Source organism: Macrotis lagotis, chromosome 2 (genome assembly GCF_037893015.1).
Source record: "Macrotis lagotis isolate mMagLag1 chromosome 2, bilby.v1.9.chrom.fasta, whole genome shotgun sequence".
NCBI lineage: Eukaryota > Metazoa > Chordata > Mammalia > Peramelemorphia > Peramelidae > Macrotis > Macrotis lagotis.
The window spans coordinates 127,252,053-127,269,337 of record NC_133659.1 but is presented as its reverse complement, the minus strand read 5'-3'; the positions used below and the strand labels follow the sequence as shown (position 1 = coordinate 127,269,337).

At 35.4% G+C, this 17,285-nt stretch overlaps 1 protein-coding gene across 13 annotated transcripts in view; it reads right to left on the bottom strand.

Annotated features, from left to right (window-relative positions):
- Positions 1-17,285, bottom strand: part of DISP1 (dispatched RND transporter family member 1) — a 242,376-nt gene that overhangs the window by 190,661 nt on the left and 34,430 nt on the right. For all 13 annotated transcript variants that reach the window (XM_074222762.1, XM_074222737.1, XM_074222748.1 and 10 more), the window contains one exon: positions 5,743-5,841. The gene's annotated coding sequence lies outside the window, so the exon portion shown is untranslated. The remainder of the gene's footprint in view (positions 1-5,742; positions 5,842-17,285) is intronic.

Below are 17,285 nucleotides of genomic sequence, written 5' to 3'. Positions count from 1 at the left end.
CTGCCCAACTTTCTTTTGTATGCTGTCTTGCTCCATTGGATAATAATCTCCTTGAGGCAGTAACTGTCTTCTTCATATCTGTATCCTCAGTTTAGCATAATAGATAGCAGACAATAAATGTTTATTGGCTATTCTTTATTTGTCACAATAGCTATCTTAGTTCAAATCACTGTCAGCCCTCCTTGCATCCAGTCTCTCATTACTTCAATCCATTCCTCACAGAGATGTCAAACTGATATTAACTATAGTTTTGATAAAGTAATTCCCTATTATCACTTGGGATATCACTCCTCCATTTGACATTTAAAGGAACATCTGACTCCAGACGATCTTTCCAGGCTGATTTCATATGACTCCCCTTCACATACGCTAATGTTCCAAGGGAACTGTCTCCTGACTGTTTTCCCTAAGTAACACTCCACTTCTGCCTGCTTCCAGGTCTTGGTACAGGCTGACTCCCATGTCTGCAATGCTCTCTTGACCTCTTAGAACCCTTAGCTCCAAGATTCAGTTTAAGGGCCATCTCCTAGAAGACGCCTTTTCTGGTCTGTCAGGCTTCTAAACACAGGTGATGATGACAAAGAAGGAATGCCTTGGAAGTGAAATAAATCAGAATATTCCTTAAATTCAGATTTCTAAAATAAAGAGGCAGTAAATTTTACAGAGATTTGAATACTCTGAGCCTCCATTCTTTTTAATCTAGTTACTCATTCAAACAAAATTAGTAAACTAATTGCAACTGTTTTCAAATCACATGTAACATTATTTGGACTTTTCAAAAGTGATTTATATTGGGCAGCTAAGGTGGCATAGTGGATAAAGCACCGGCCCTGGAGTCAGGAGTACCTGGGTTCAAATCAGATCTCAGACACTTAATAATTACCTAGCTGTGTGACCTTGGGCAAGCCACTTAACCCCATTTGCCTTACGAAAACCTAAAAAAAAAAGTGATTTAGAAAAGATTTAGATTTCCCAGTTACATAATATGTGAGTGTAAAATGTGTATATATGCATATGAGTGTGCTTTTGTATATAAAGAAAATACAAAAAGGCAGGCATTGCTATTTATACAGATCCCCTTAAAAAGTATATTATATTTTTGAAGCAGTGAAATGATGCACAATCTACAATATACAACCTATTCATTTGAAGTGTCATGAAATTTTATTCTACACTTGTTACAATGACTATTAAGTCATTTTGAAACAATATTGTATCATAATAGAAATCTAATAGAAACCACCAATCATATTTTCTCCCAGCAAATAGTTTTAAAAGTTCTGTTGCATACAACATAAAGATTTTAAGGCTTAAACTGGTAATTAATTTTTCATGACATGTTCAAACATTTTTATTGACTAAGGTTCATATTGCAAAGACAAGAGAATATAAAACACCTGTGTCCTACAAATGTTTAAAGTTTCTCAATCATACAGTCAATGACAGTTGCTTAAGGATCAAAAATATCAAGGAAAAGCATGACTATCAAATGTTGTACAATACTGTGAATAAGTAAAAACCTTACTTATCAGGAAAAAAGGCCTTCTTAACAAAGGCAACATTCCTTAAACACAAGCAAAGATGGAATATTATTTGTTTTACCTTTCAGTACATAATGAATTATCCACAGTACAGTAATCCTAAAAGGTCATGTATCTGTTGCAACAACCAGATCCTTAACAAAAGAGGGATATTGTATAACTAGTATTAACCTATTCACATTAATGTTATTCATTAACATTGAAGCTAGATACATTGTAGAACTGGGTCTTAGAATATCTTTCAAGAGTAATTCATTAAATAAGTAGACTCAGGAAATAATCTTTATAGATAAGGCTTTTAATTCAATGACATGAAATATTTTATCTCTATAATTAGTATAAGAACCCAGTATGTAAAAGAATATAATGATTGGAAGATGCTTTTCTTACAGTCATGTGCCTTGCTTTATACCATAGGTAGGGAAAGGGAAAGGAAATCATCTTTTAAATGTATAAAAGAAGATCACTACAAAAGTCCTATCCCAACATTTCTTCATGGCATGGAGATGACCAGGATTTTTGAAGACTATTCCAGAGGAGTACAAGTTCTGAAAGATTCTACCAAGCTAAGAAGACTCAAATACATCTCCAGGAACAAGTTACATGTCACTTTCACAAGGTCAAGCTAACTAAAGATAGAGAAGTTCATCATTAAATGAGTTGGCTACTGCCATGAGTTCCTTGGCCAGGAGAACCCAACAAACCCAAGATAGCCCTCAAAACTACAGTTCTGAAAATGGTAATAAGAGTGACAGGAAAAGGGCATAGGCTGCTAAAAAATTATAGTTTTTAGAATTAATAATATAAATATTTGAGAGGCAGGATGGCTTAGGGAATAGAAAGCTGATCTAAAAGCCTGAACCCCTGGGTTCAAATTACACCTTTGACACTGGCTCTGTAACATACTCTAAGATAGAAGGAAGGCATCAGTTTGCATAGGTAGGAGCATCTTCATCTTCCCCTATCTTCTAGAAACAATGAACTCAGTTGGGATATTGGAAGGAATGAACAGCATCAATACTGACATTCTCAGTTTAAGTGAAACCAAAAGTAGACAGAAAAGCTAGCTAAATGCTAAGAGAGTTAATAGGATCTCCTTGGAAAGATGAATGCAAGAAATAACAGAATTAAGTTTCATCTAGCAATCAAAGGTAATAAGATAAAACATTTTACAGAATCACAAAATCACAGACTCAACTCAGGTGCTTCCTCCTATGACAAAATTTTCCTCATGTTAGTGCTCCCTCATCCTCCTCAATTATCTTGGATCTACTGAACTATGTATAAGCTATAACCACTTAGCATGAGGGCTCTTAATCTTTTCTTGTGTCCTATGCTCTCTTGGCAGGCTGAGAGAGCCCATGGTCTACTATAAGGCATAAAATAAAATACAAATGAATACAACAGAAACCAGTTTTAATGAAATACAGAAAATATTAAAATGTCCAAGTTCATAGATACTCATATGTAGTACTTGGACTTTGATTAAGAATCCCACTGTTAAATTTGATTATGAGAATTTAAACCTCAGAATTCTGCTCTTGATCTATAGTTTGGTTGATCATCTAGATTAAAGAGAGTATCAGCAATGTACATTAAACTTAAAAGTGTTTAGGGTGCATTTGTATTTCCCCCCCCCCCAGAGAATTGGGAAAAAATATTTTTCTTCCCTGCAGAAAACTCACATTGCTCTACAAACACTGCCAGAGCTCAGGCGGAAAGTTCAGGCAAGGAAGCCTCAGAAGATGGAGGCGTGGAAACTACAGCTGCTAACAACAATAACAACTAACCCTTAGATAGAGAACTTGATGCCTCACAAAGGGCTTTTTATATCCATTTGAACTTCATCCCTGGACAATAAGGTATAAAGGGCAAAGTTCTGAGCTTGGAGATCTTGGCCCAAATGGGAGCACAAGTAATTCCTTAATACTTATCATCTATGTTTAGGCAGGTTTTGATCTGTTTTGGAGGAAGGAATTCCCATACCAACAAAATCACAGATCCTTGACTGTTACTTATTAATGTACCAGGAATGCCTACTACTTAGAGCAGAAGTACGTTGTAGAGAATAACTTAATAAATGTTTGCTGTGTTGATGGACTGAGTCAATAAGCACTTATTTAAAACCTACAAGTCAAGCAATAAATAATCCAAACTCTCAGGAGCTCACAATTAATGGGGGAGAAAATAGTAAATAACTATAAACAAATGAGCTACAGATGAGATAAACTAGAGATAGTCAAAGAAGGTTTTAGCACTGTGGACTGGGAAGGATTTTATCTGAGACTTGAAAGAAGACAGAGAAAGTGGGAGGCAGAGATGAGGAGGGAAGGGGGACAACAATGGGGGAACCGCAATCAAAATTGTGAAGTTAGGTTATGGAGTGTCTTAGGTAAAACAGCTGGTGGCTCAGTGGATAGGAGTGGATAGTTGGATTTGGAGTCCAGAAGACCTGAGTTCAAATTATCCCAGGACACTTAGGTGTGACTCAAATATTGTTGGAAGGCTCAAAAGAGAAAGTTCAGCAAGGAAGCCATCACCAGATGGGAGGCTTGGAGACTACAGGCAGCTAACAACAACTAGCACTTAGATATAGAACTTTATCACAGTGCCTACCTAGCCAGTGGCAGGGGCTATAGAAACACTTATTCACTCCACACCTCATGTACAAGCAACAAGTGTCACTGGATCTTGGAAGGGACCAAAGTGTAAAAGGCCTGGAAAGTTGGGAATGGACTAGGTGATGAAGGGGTTTTTAGACCTAATAGGATTTTATATCAGAGATTCTTATGGTGGGAGCAAAAACAAAATACTCATAATCTCCTATCCCTAGTCAGAAGAAATTTGAGAATGTTCCACATTCTGATCCAATACTATTCAATCATATACTATATTAGACGCTAATCTGAAAAGCATACTGAAACAGCTTTGAAAATAAGTATAACTTTACAGATCACAGAAGTTTCCAGGACATCATCTCCCTGCCTACTATACTCCCTTTTCCCTCTTCTCAGAATAAATGCAGCAAAAATAGTTATTATCTCTATTCCAATTAAATAAACTTTAATTTACCTTGGATGCTACAAATATTTACAGTAGTTTTAACCATTATACTATATTTTCCATCATCTTGCATTACTTGTCATGCTTCTATAATTTTCTAAATGATCTCTTTGTTGACATATGAATCAGCATATAATCTAGCAGAAGATTAGTGAAAATTGACTATCTCCAGATTCACCAAGAATAACAAGATTGAAGCTAGGAATGATCTTAGTGGTCTTGTATTCCACACCTTCATTTTACAGACGAAAAATCCAATGCTCAAAAAGATTAAATGACTTGCCTAAAGAAACAAGAGTATTGAGTAACAGGAACATGTGTTCTCTTTCAACTTATAAGGGATAAGGCCTGAACCTGAAAAGTCAATGATATAGGGAACTGTTGGATGAGAAAACTACCTCTACCCTTGTAGGCCAACACCTTTCTGCAAGTTAAAGTCTTAAAACCAAGAAGTGTAAGAGTAGAACTTGAACCTAGGTCTTCCTGGTTCCAAAGTGAACTCTTTAACCATTATTTTTGTTTATAATTATTATAAAAGTTGCTATGTTAGACTTTGCATCATAATATATTAGAAAAATGGTGAATGAACTTCAAAGTCACCAGAAAAGAATATTTCCTTTAGTTTCATAGAATAGATTGTTCTAGTTACAGTGATGCTACTCAGGAGGTAGGTATTCTGGTGCCAAAAAAAAAAAAAGTAACTGGAGTGAAAAATTGAGTCCAGGGAAGAGAAAAATTAAAAACCTCTTGTTCTTCATGTTGACACCACAAAAGCTTTTTACTTATATAGCACAGGAATGGTACCTTTGAATACAGATTCTATTATTCCTTTACCCAAAGAAAAAGGCTTAGAGTACAAACACAGTTCTCACATGCATGATGAGAAACAGATAATTAACATCAGAAATTATGAAACAAAAATTTTAAACCCCTTAATATGCCATCTGAGATTATAAAGGTAGAAAGAAAAAAATGCCTGAGAAGCCTTTCCAACACCATCCTTATGATTTCCATAAACACACACCATGTAATTCAATTTAGGCAGAAGAGGTCCATTAAATTATCAGTACTAAACATCACAACCACAGATCTAGTTAAAACAAAAATGAAAAATAGACTTTTCAACATTCAGCATTACCTTTTTCTTCAGTGTAGTATCATTGCTTGGCACTGAAATATGTCCTGATCCAAAAGGTCCCAAATTCAACGTCAAGATGAAGGCCACTTTTACAGGAATCTATGGAAAGGGAAAAACAACCAACATGTACTCAGTGTAATGATAAAATAATGAATAAATAAGAAATGATAATAATCTGAAAGCACTGCAGTAATGGGACCACTTTATTGATAGTTACATGGCATGTAAATACCTTCACATTCCATATCTTATGCTCAGATTTCTAATCTAGATAGGCAATAAAAAAATTTTAAAAACCCCCACCAAAAAGAAACTTTTCATTTTCAAATAAAAATTTTTGAATGGATATGACTAGTCTGCTAAAATTAATTATTAAGAGTAATTTTTAATAGAGTGTGATAATTGATTTCTAATACACTAAGGCTAGATTGATTCATTTTACTAAAAGGCAATTAAGTTCTTTGGCATTTGAGAGAGTCATTGATCTTTTATTAAAAATGCTGGCATTTATTAAAATAACCTAATTACTCAGAAAAAAGTAATAAGAGAGTACTTAGGAGATTTAGTCTCTGAAATTACCAAGAATAATTCATTGCAATTCAACAAACATTTATTAAGTGCTTATTATGTAAGAGCTATTAGGCTAGAAGACTAAAGAGAGAGGGGAAAAGTTCATACCTTTGAGGCGATTGCAATCTAAATGATTAACTCTACTACAACTTTTAAGTACATTGAAGAGGTAGGTCAAAGGGCAGTATGAGACATTTGAAGGAACTGAGATCACTTTTGGCTGAGAAAAGGAGGTGACATCTGGGATGAGTCTCAAAAGGAAACAATTTCGACAGGCAGAGTTCTATGGGAAGTTCACTGCTGGCAATCTTTTCAGGGTGTGAAAATTGCATGCCAATAAAAGAAGGCAGGACAAGATCAAGGGAAGGTGAGTCATATGGTTTGGCTAGCATTTAAGTGTATGAGTGAAGAGGATAAGATACAGATAAGCATATAAAGTTTATAGGCATATAAAGCTTTCTGGCTTAGGGAGACTTTCAATATCAAGGTCTCTGCTCCTCTTGCCAAGCGGGTTTTCTTCCCTTCTGTGGCCCTGTCTCCTAGCTTTTCTTAGGCTCTCAAGCAGCATTTCCCAAATTAACTTGGCCATGGAACTCTTAGACTTGAAATATATTGATAGAATTGATAAATGTGTTTTATTAGCATATGGCACCTCCTTAACTTGTTATAACTGCTGGTCTGTGCTACAAAACTTCAGGGCTGGAATCCTCCTGATTTCTGATTGCCTTTTTTCTTAGATAAAATGTGTTGAGGGTCTATGTACAGTTCAATTTGAGCCTAGTTATTAACTTATAACTACCTTGAATAACAGTGATCCCAGAGTTAAGAAAACAGAACAACCAAAAAGAAAACAAGATGTCATATCCTGCTCTGTCATATTCCTTTAGAAAGATGAGAAAGAAATTAGAAAATGTTAAGAGTTTTTAATATTGGAAAAATGCATATAATTACAGAAAATTTAAAACTCAACAAGAAAATAGTATAATTATTCATCATTCCCAGATTCATGTCTGAGAACTACTGCAATTTGTTGTCACATTTATTTATAATTGTATTTCTCAACTTCTGTAATTCCCAAATTTGTTCCATTAAACATTAGAGCTCTATATAGAATAACTTGATGTTCATTAAGAAAAATTTCATGAGATTTATCTGGGTATCAAAAATATCTCTTAAATATGGTAATTTTTGGTATTAAAATAGGTCTCATATTCTTTATTTTTGCTCCAAAATTTTCTCAATAACTTTTTAAACTCAGAAGTGTTCCACATTGGCAAAGAATTGGAAATCAAGTAAATGTCCTTCAATTGGGGAATGGCTTAGCAAACTGTGGTATATGTATGCCATGGAACACTATTGTTCTACTAGAAACAAGGAGGGAGAGGAATTCAGGGAAGCCTGGAGGGATTTGCATGAACTGATGCTCAGTGAGATAAGCAGAACCAGAAAAACCACTGTACACCCTAACAGCAACATAGGGGTGATGTTCAACCTTGAAGGACTCACTCATTGCAACAACCAGGGACAATTGGGGGCTGTCTGCATCTGTATCCAGAGAAAGAACTGTGGAGTTTGAACAAAGTTCAAGGACTATTCCCTTTAATTTAGGGGAAAAAAAACTGATATCTTATTGTCTGATCTTGTTATCTCTTATACTTTATATGTTTCTTCCTTAAGGGTGTGATTTCTCTCTCATCACATTCAATTTGGATCAATGTACAACATGGAAACAATGTAAAGGGGCCACTAGGTGGCATAGTGGATAAAGCATGAGCCTTGGGAGTCAGGAGTACCTGGGTTCAAATCCAACCACAAACACTTAATTACCTGTGTGGCCTTGGGCAAGCCACTTAACCCCATTGCCTTGAAAAATCTTAAAAAAAGAAACAATGTAAAGACTGACAGATTGCTTTCTGTGCGGGGGTAGGGGGAGGGAAGTAAGATTGGGGGAAAAAAATTGTAAAACTCAAAATAAATAAAATTTTTAATTAAAAAAAAAGAAGCATTCCATAACTCAATAAAACATTTATCTATTTCATCAATATATTTCAAGTCTAAGAGTTCCATGGCCAAGTTAATTTGGGAAATGCTGCTTGAGAGCCTGACTAATGAAAGGGAAAGGAGGGGTTGGTCAGAGTAATATAATTTGTCAATTAATTCACTGAGGGATTGGGGGATGGGGATGAGAAATAAAGACTGGATAAGGATTCGTGTCCCAAATACTTTCTTCTATATTAATAAAAGATTCTGTATTTAGGCCGCCTTGGATAAGAGTCAAAGAATGATGTAATTATTTTGCTCAGATTTCAGTATTTCACCAAAGGGTATCCTGACTGAACATCAAAGTGTTAAAAGGTTAATAACACCCTTATACCTAATAAGTGTTCACTTTATTCCACAGAGAAATAAAGGCAGGTGTGCATAATGGCTGTAATATTTCTTATTTATGGATAATCTACAAAGAAGGATCTATTTTCATTTGTAAAATTCTGTAATATATAAATTATAAAACTCCTAGAAGGCAGGAGTCTTCTATATTTGTTTTCCTTTGTTGGACTTCAGATAGTATCATATATCTATATAAATTCTCAATTTCTGCTTTCTTCAAAACATATAAAAACTTCTCTATATATTCTGGGAGGAAAAACTATGTAAATGAAGAATGCTTATTATTTTGTGCAGTTAGACAACAAAAGGGCTAATTCATCAGTATATCTTGGACAGACACCACCATTAGATAATGAATTGGTTCCCCAAATTAAACAGAAGGACTATAAGATGGATTGCCTTCAGAAAATTGGAAAGGTCCTTTAATAAGCCTAGAAACAAAAAACTCATTTTTATACCAATATTCTAATGATAGTGTTGTTTGGTTATAAGTCATGGAACATTACAGTCTCCAAGTAATTAAATGAGTTTCAATCAACCGACAATGGAGAGGTCAGTGTGAAAAGATTGCAACACACAACAAATAAGAAATTATGAAAGATACCAGAGTAAAGATTGCTAACAAAAAAAGTATGAGGTAAAAAAATGAAGTAAGTCATATGGAAAGAAGAAAGTGATAACCCACAGGAAGTTTGCATGTTCCATTGATTTCTTCCTGAAGTCAAGAGAAATCAGGAAAGGATCCAGTATATTGAGTGGAACTTCTGAGAAGACATATACAAGACCGGCACAGGATAAGCAAGCATGAAAGGATTGAAATCAGCATCTTTGGAGGGAAACCCAAATAAATGAAATCACAGGACCATTTGGGTACATGAGAGCATCCTATGGTCTTCTTAGACTAGCCAGGTCTTCAAGCACTATTCTTGCAAGAAGTATGGCAAGCACAGAGGCAGACCTAAACTAGCTAAAACAAGGCTAATGTGACAGAAAAGGAAAATGATAAATGGTAGAGATGATGGAGCTGTGAACTGATCCAACTGTTCGATAGAACAATTTAGAACAATGCCCAAAGGGCTATAAAATTGTGCTTATACTTTGATTCAGCAATATCACTACTATGTCTGTATCCCAAAGATATCATAAAAAAGGGGAAAAGACCCACAAGCACAAAAAATATTTATAGCAGTTCTTTTTGTAGTGGCAAATAAAAGGAAATGTAGGGGATGCTCATCAATGGAGGAATGGTTGAACAAGTTGTGGTATATGAATATAATGAAATACAATTTGCTATAAGAAAAAAATGAACCAGTAGATTTTAGAAAAACTTGGAAAGATTTACATGAATTGATGCTGAATGAAGTAAACAGAAACAGGAGAACATTGTATACATTTAACAGCAACATTTTACAATGATCAACTATGATAGACTGGCTCTTCTCAGCAATACAATGATCCAAGACAATTCTAAAAGACACAGATAAAAACTGTTATTCACATCCAGAGAAAGAACCATGGAGATTAAAGCATACTTTTAGTATACTAAATTTGTTTTTTGTTTTTTTTCAGTTTTTCCCTTTTCTTCTGATTCTTCCTTCACAACATGACTAAAGTTTAAATATGTTTAACATGATTGTACATATGTAATTTATATCAGATTGATGTCTTTGGGAAGGGGGAAAAGAGGGAAGGGAGAAAAATCTGGAACTCAAAATCTTATAAAATGAATATTGAAAACATTCTTAACATATAATTGGAAAAAATAAAAAAACTATAAAATGGGGGGCAGGGAGAGGAGGAAGGAAAGAAAAAGACAGACAGAGCTGAACAGTCTATTTCTAGCAGTTACCCAAATGAGAATTATAATCTTGAGATTATCATTCTAGATCATGAGACTTTTATGACTAAAAGTAAAGCAATAAGAAATTTAGCCAGCTTTCATGTGTCACTGAGGAATTTGAAATTAGGAGCAAAGCCCTTACATTTGGGCTCTGAAGAGTCTCTGATTGGCCTCTGATCTTCAAGGTCCATGATCTCTCCCAGAGTCACAGTCTAGTCAATCAATCAATCAATAAACATTTATTAAGCACCTACTCATTGCCAGATATCAGGAAGACAAAGAATTTCAGAGTACAATTCAACTCCACAAGACGCCCTTCCTAATTCTTCAATTGTGAGTGCTCTCCTTCCCTGATCACCTTATATTTCTTTGTATCTATTCTCTTTATGGTCATATTTATATAAATATTCTCCCATTAGAATGTAAACAAGCTCCATGAAAGTAGGGATCATTTCATTCTCTGAATCTGTAATTCCAGCACCTAGTACAGTACCTGATAATAGTAGAATGGGGGGGGGGGGGGGTTTAGGTTTGGGTTTTTTTGCAAGGCAAATGGGGTTAAGTGGCTTGCCCAAGGCCACACAGCTAGGTAATTATTAAGTGTCTGAGACCGGATTTGAACCCGGGTACTCCTGACTCCAAGGCCGGTGCTTTATCCACTACACCACCTAGCCCCCCCAATAAATTTCTTTTTTTGTTTTAGGTTTTTTTTGCAAGGCAAATGGAGTTAAGTGGCTTGCCGAAGGCCACACAGCTAGGTAATTATTAAGTGTCTGAGACCACATTTGAACCCAGGTACTCCTGACTCCAGGGCCAGTGCTTTATCCACTGCACCACCTAGCTGTCCCTCTGATAATAGTAGATTAATAGATCCCTGTTGATTAACTAGATCCATAAACAAGATCCAAGTCCAAAGTATTCTCTTATTTACAACTATAACCAATCTCTGAGAGTTTCAGCAGTGACTTCCATCCTCAGTCAAGCAAAGGCAAAAACTAGTCTCAGGGAGTACCTAGAGACGCTATGATGAAGGCACAGGTAGAAAGTGAGCAAGAAGATGGACAGGATCAGGTGATGGAGGTCATAGAAATTAGAGAAAATCTGGAGCCCAACCCTTTATTCTTAGCTTCATTCTTTTTTTTTTTTTGCAAGGCAAATGGGGTTGAGTGACTTGCCCAAGGCCACACAGCTAGGTAATCATTAAATGTCTGAGGCTGGATTTGAACCCAGGTACTCCTGACTCCAGGGCCGGTGCTCTATTCACTGACCCTCAGCTTCATTCTTAAGATTCAAATGCCACTTTTTGCAAATCACAGTTTCTTAGCAATGATCTCTAGATTGCACATTTCTTGGACCATTATTCTGTTTCCAGTTTTTGCCATTTCCAAAGTTGGCCTCAATCTAATATTTATGGCCTTTTCCCAACTCCTGGTAAAAAACAAAATAAAACAGAACAAAACAACCCTACCTATAAAGTCTGCTCAGGAAGTCAATATTCTCAGAAAACTGACTTACTTCCTCTTGCATCTTTCTAGACTGTGTTCTTAGGCCCAACAGGTTGTGTTCCTTCCACCCCTTATATTCTATCCCATAGTCTCTATCCAGCCTTCTCTTTGGACTTTTCCCATCTGTCTTAAACTTTTCACAATTCTTTTTAAACCTATCATGAATCCCCTTGAGTTTTTGTTTGACTTTTAAAAAGCATTTAGGATAAAATGCTTCATTTCAGGCTCTCCTTCAACAAGGTAACTCCTATACATATATTTAAGCCATGTAAGATTACTTGGTTGCAAGTGAGATAACAAGACAATCCTCTAATCAGTAACAATCAAGGCAAGAAACTGGGAGATGTGCTCAGTATAAGTGTCCAATGCACAATTCACAAGGAAGAATTTCCTACAGATGATGAGGTTCTCCAGATATTCTGTTTATGATGATATTGTGCTGATTGCATCAAACCTTGAAACACTGCAGAGCCTCAGTAATAAGTTCCAAATTCACTCATAGTTTGACCTAACCAGCCACAAAACCAAACAAAAAAGTAGATGAAGATTGTCCAGACTCTCTTTGTGGTTGGATGGAAAAACCTATTGAAGTCATGGATCAGTACACAGAGCATGACCAAACACTGAAGATGTTTGTTCAAATAGTGAAATGAGTCCAGAATTGAATCAAAAGAAGAAAGTAGGTTCAATTGCATTTCTCAATACAAAGAGTCATCTTTTTAATACCTATATTCATCTAGTAATGCCAAACGACTGTGAATCATGGACTATTCCAGCCAATGCAAATATATATGATCTCAATGTTCCCTGTAGATTGCAAGCTTTCTATATCTTCAGGGTATATACAACTGTACAACTCTATGTCCTTTAAAAATTTGGAGGTGGGGAAAGGGGGACAGCACAAGATGTCAATTAAAAGTACTGATGGATTCCAAAGATTTGAAGCCAGTATTAGGAGCCTTAGGCTACCAGCAGTATGCTAGGCAGAAATCACAGCAGTAGACAAAGGCAATGTAGTAACCTCTGGTAGCCCCCAGTAGCAGGAGTCACTAAAACAGGCCTGAAACTGGTGCCCCAATCAAAGCCCCTGAAAAAGGCAAATTCAACAGAAGTACTGGGCAGTCCTGGCCTTGCAGGAGAGCTGTGACTGGCACCATCTATTGACACTCAGGTCCTATCAGAACCAGCAAACAACATGGCTAACACTTAAGTGAAGTGTTTAAGAAGTAGACAGAGAACAGTTAGGACCCAAACCCATATTGGGCCACCAGAAGACCCAAAAGCCAGGCCCTGGGGTCTACTCAAACCAGAACTACAGTATTATTGGCATCCAGACCAAAGAAAATATAAGATCAAGCAGGGATAAATAATTATAAAGTACTTAATTATTAATATGATAGAAGAGACAATTGTCCCCTTAGAATCCCATGTTTTTCTAAAAGGGAGTAAAGCAAGGGGTGAAAAAAGTAAGGAAAGACAAAGACAGAGTCTCAGAGTAATTTCAAATTATCAGTTTTTTAAAAAACAAAGAAAAAGGAGGGAAAAAAATAGCTCAGTGTACAAGTATATATAAACCCAGAAGAGGGAGGGAGGGAAAGGGCACCTTATGAACTTCACTACTTTTTGAACTGAGCAAAAACACATATAAAAAGGTCTAGTGTACCTAACAGCAATATAGGGGCGATGATCAACCTTGAAGGACTCGGCTCATTTCATCAGTGCAACAACCAGGGACAATTTGGTGCTATCTGCAATGGAGAATACCATCTGTATCCAGAGAAAGAATTATGTACTTTGAACAAAGACCAAAGACCATTATCTTCAAAGTAGAATATATAGATATAGATAGAGATGATATAGATATAAATATATAGATATATAGATATAGATATAAGTACTTTTACTATCTCATACTTTATTTTTCACCCTTAAGGATATGATTTCTCTCTCATCACATTCAGCTGAGATCAATGTATAACATGAAACCAATGTAAAAACTAACAGAATGCCTTCTGTGGGGGGGGGGAGCAAGAATGGGGAGAAAATTGTAAAACAAAAATAAATAAAATCTTTCTAAAAAAAAGTCTAGTGTAGAAATACATTGAAACCCATAGGAAAATGCAAAGAAAGGGAGTGTGAGACTTGACAGGGAGAGAATATTCACAAACTAAACAAAATTTAACTTCAGAGGGGTAGATCACACTGGGAAGAAATCAAAAGGAAACAAAAAGCCTAAGAAACAGACAGATTTTGCAAGACTGCTTCAATGATAGATTTTCTGGTATTGACATTTTATTTTTTTTACTTCCTTCTGGGGGACAAAAAAAAGAATGAAAAATTAAAAGAATATTTGATAAAAACAAACAAGAAATTAATTATCTTAACTATGAAGGTGGATGGGGTATAAAATGAATCAGAAAGCAGAATTCAATATTATAGCATTTACAACAAACACACGTGAAAGAAAAATCGCTTCATTCTTTGTATTGGTATTGCCAGAAGCTAGCCCAGAACCTAAAGCATAGTAGACACTTATTAAATGCTTGCTGAAGGATAAAAGTGCACAGATTTAAAATAAGACATCAAAGTAGAATTTATTATGCATCAAGTGATTCAAAAAGAGAAAGAGTAACATCAAAATTTCAGACAAAGTAATGATAAAAACGGTGATAAGGACCAGATCTATGATTTCACTGGCTAAATGGAACTCCCAAAGGAGAAAATTCCCTCTACCAATACAAGTCAGCATCATAGTCTTAGAAAATTGTCTGTAGCAGTGAGAAGTTAAAGGACTTTCTAAGGGTCCAACAGTCAGGTGTGTGATGGAGACAGGAATTGAACTCAGGGTGCTTCCTGGCTTCAGGATTAGATTTTACCCACCACACCATATTGTCTACCAATAAAAATCGACAGATTTGAAAGAGATTGGCAGAAAAACTATATTATTCTTGAAGCACCATAGATAATGAAATATCAATATTTGTGATGTCATATTTAGGCACCAAATCGAATAAAAAAATCTTAGAACTTAAAGTAAATGTTTATCAAACTATAGGGAAGAAAGATACCAAAACTAGTGTGACAGCTTAGTGGCACAGTGGATGGAGCACCAACCCTGCAGTCAAGAGGGCCTGAGTGCAAATCTGGATTCAGACATTTAATACTAGCTGCGTGACCTTAGGCAAGTCACTTAACCACAATGCCAAAAAAAAACTAAAATAGGGAAACTCAAACTCAATATGCCTCCTCTCAAACTTAGACAAAGGCCTATAACAAAATTAAATACCTGTATAGAATTTTTTAAAAGTTAACCATTTCCAAAGAGAGGGGAGTATTTTGCTCTAGAAAAAACAATTTATTAAACTATTCCAATTTTAAGCACTTGTTTAGAAAAGAAAATACAAATAGGCAGAATTTGTCTCTATATCTTTGGAAATCTCTCTCTCTGACCCAAATTTTGGAGTTACAACTTATAGTAAACCCCCATATAAAGGACATTTCTATAAGATAAAAAAAGTTAAAAGAAAAAATACAGTATGACTCATTAGACAGAAAAGCAACACTTAAAATGTCCGAATTTAGAGAATAATTTTCCTAAAATATTCAATCCCTCCTTCACCACTCCTTCTAAGAAGTCTGCTTCAATCTGACAAAAGTTGAACCCAAGAGATACTATTATTGAATGAGTTAATCAGTCTTCTTACTTCTCTTTGTTTTATCATTGCCTTAATATGGTTTGGGGAAGGGAAAGTATAGCTTAATCAATGGTTCTCCAGTCCATGTTCAATTTATCTCTCTAACTCTAAGATCCCTAAGAATTCTTAGTTTTAGAAATAGGGTTTGGCCTTTGAAAGGGATAGCTATGGGGGCAGCTAAGTGGCACAGTGCACAGAGCACCAGACCTGGAGTCAGGAGGACCTAAGTTCAAATTTGATCTCAGACACTTAATAATTGCCTAGCTGTGTGACCTTGGGCAAGTCACCTGTTGCCTTGCAAAAACCAAAAAATAAATAAAGCAAAAATAAATAAACCGAAAGGGATAGCTATGTTACTGTAGAATTTTTATTAAGTACTAATAAGGGTTTTTTCATTCAAGTAAATCTGTAAAGAATTTCAAACTGAAAAAATATTTCTTATTATTTCTAAAACAGGGAGTTAGGGGAGAACTACACATATAAATCTCTGGCAATTACTGAATAGGAATAGAAAGGAATATATATGTACTTCCCAGCTCTGCATGACAGGCACCTTTCCAAAAGTTAGACATGTGCTCAGGCATTAAAAACTTTGTAAACAAATGCAGAAAAACAAAAATATTATACATTTTTATTGACCACAATGTATTTTAAAAAACTATGATCAAGGGGGCGGCTAGGTGGCACAGTGGATAAAGCACCGGCTCTGGAGTTAGGAGTACCTGGGTTCAAATCCAGTCTCAGACACTTAATAATGACCTAGCTGTGTGGCCTTTGGGAAAGCCACTTAACCCCACTGCCTAGCAAAAACTTAAATTAAAAAAAAAAAAAACTATGATCAATAAAAAGAACTTAATAAATGGATTCAAAAAAATGAAAATTAATCTAAACCTAATGAGAATTGGTGAATCAATGAAAAAGTCACAGAAATAATAGACAGTTTTATCAAAGAAAATTATAATAAGACAATTTTTTAAATTTCTGAAATTAAAGAAGCCCTCAAAGGAAAATTTATAATTCTAAACATTTTCATTAACAAAAGAGAAATAATAAATCAGTAAACTGGGCATGCAACCAAAATTTTTTTAAAAAGCTAGAAAAGCAACAAATCAAAAAACAATTAAACATAAAAACTGAAAAAGAAAGAAGAGATAAAGTTTGCATATAATCTCCCTTCTGAGAATGTGAGATCCTTGAGGGCAGTGATCATATTTTTGTCTTTCTTTTTTAATCTCAATGCTTAGCAAAATGCCTGATACACAGAAAACAGTTAATAAAAATGCTCACTCAGTGACATTGATAAGACTGGAAACCAAAAAAAAAAAAAAAAACTAGTTGAATTATTTTAAAAACAAATATATAGGGGCAGCTAGATGGCATAGTGGATAAAGCACCGGCCCTGGAGTCAGGAGTAGCTGAGTTCAAATCTGGTCTCAGACACTTAATAATTACCTAGCTGTGTGGCCTTGGGCAAGTCACTTAACCCCATTTGCTTGCAAAAACCTAAAAAAAAAAAACCAAATATATAGATTGTTAGCAATCTGA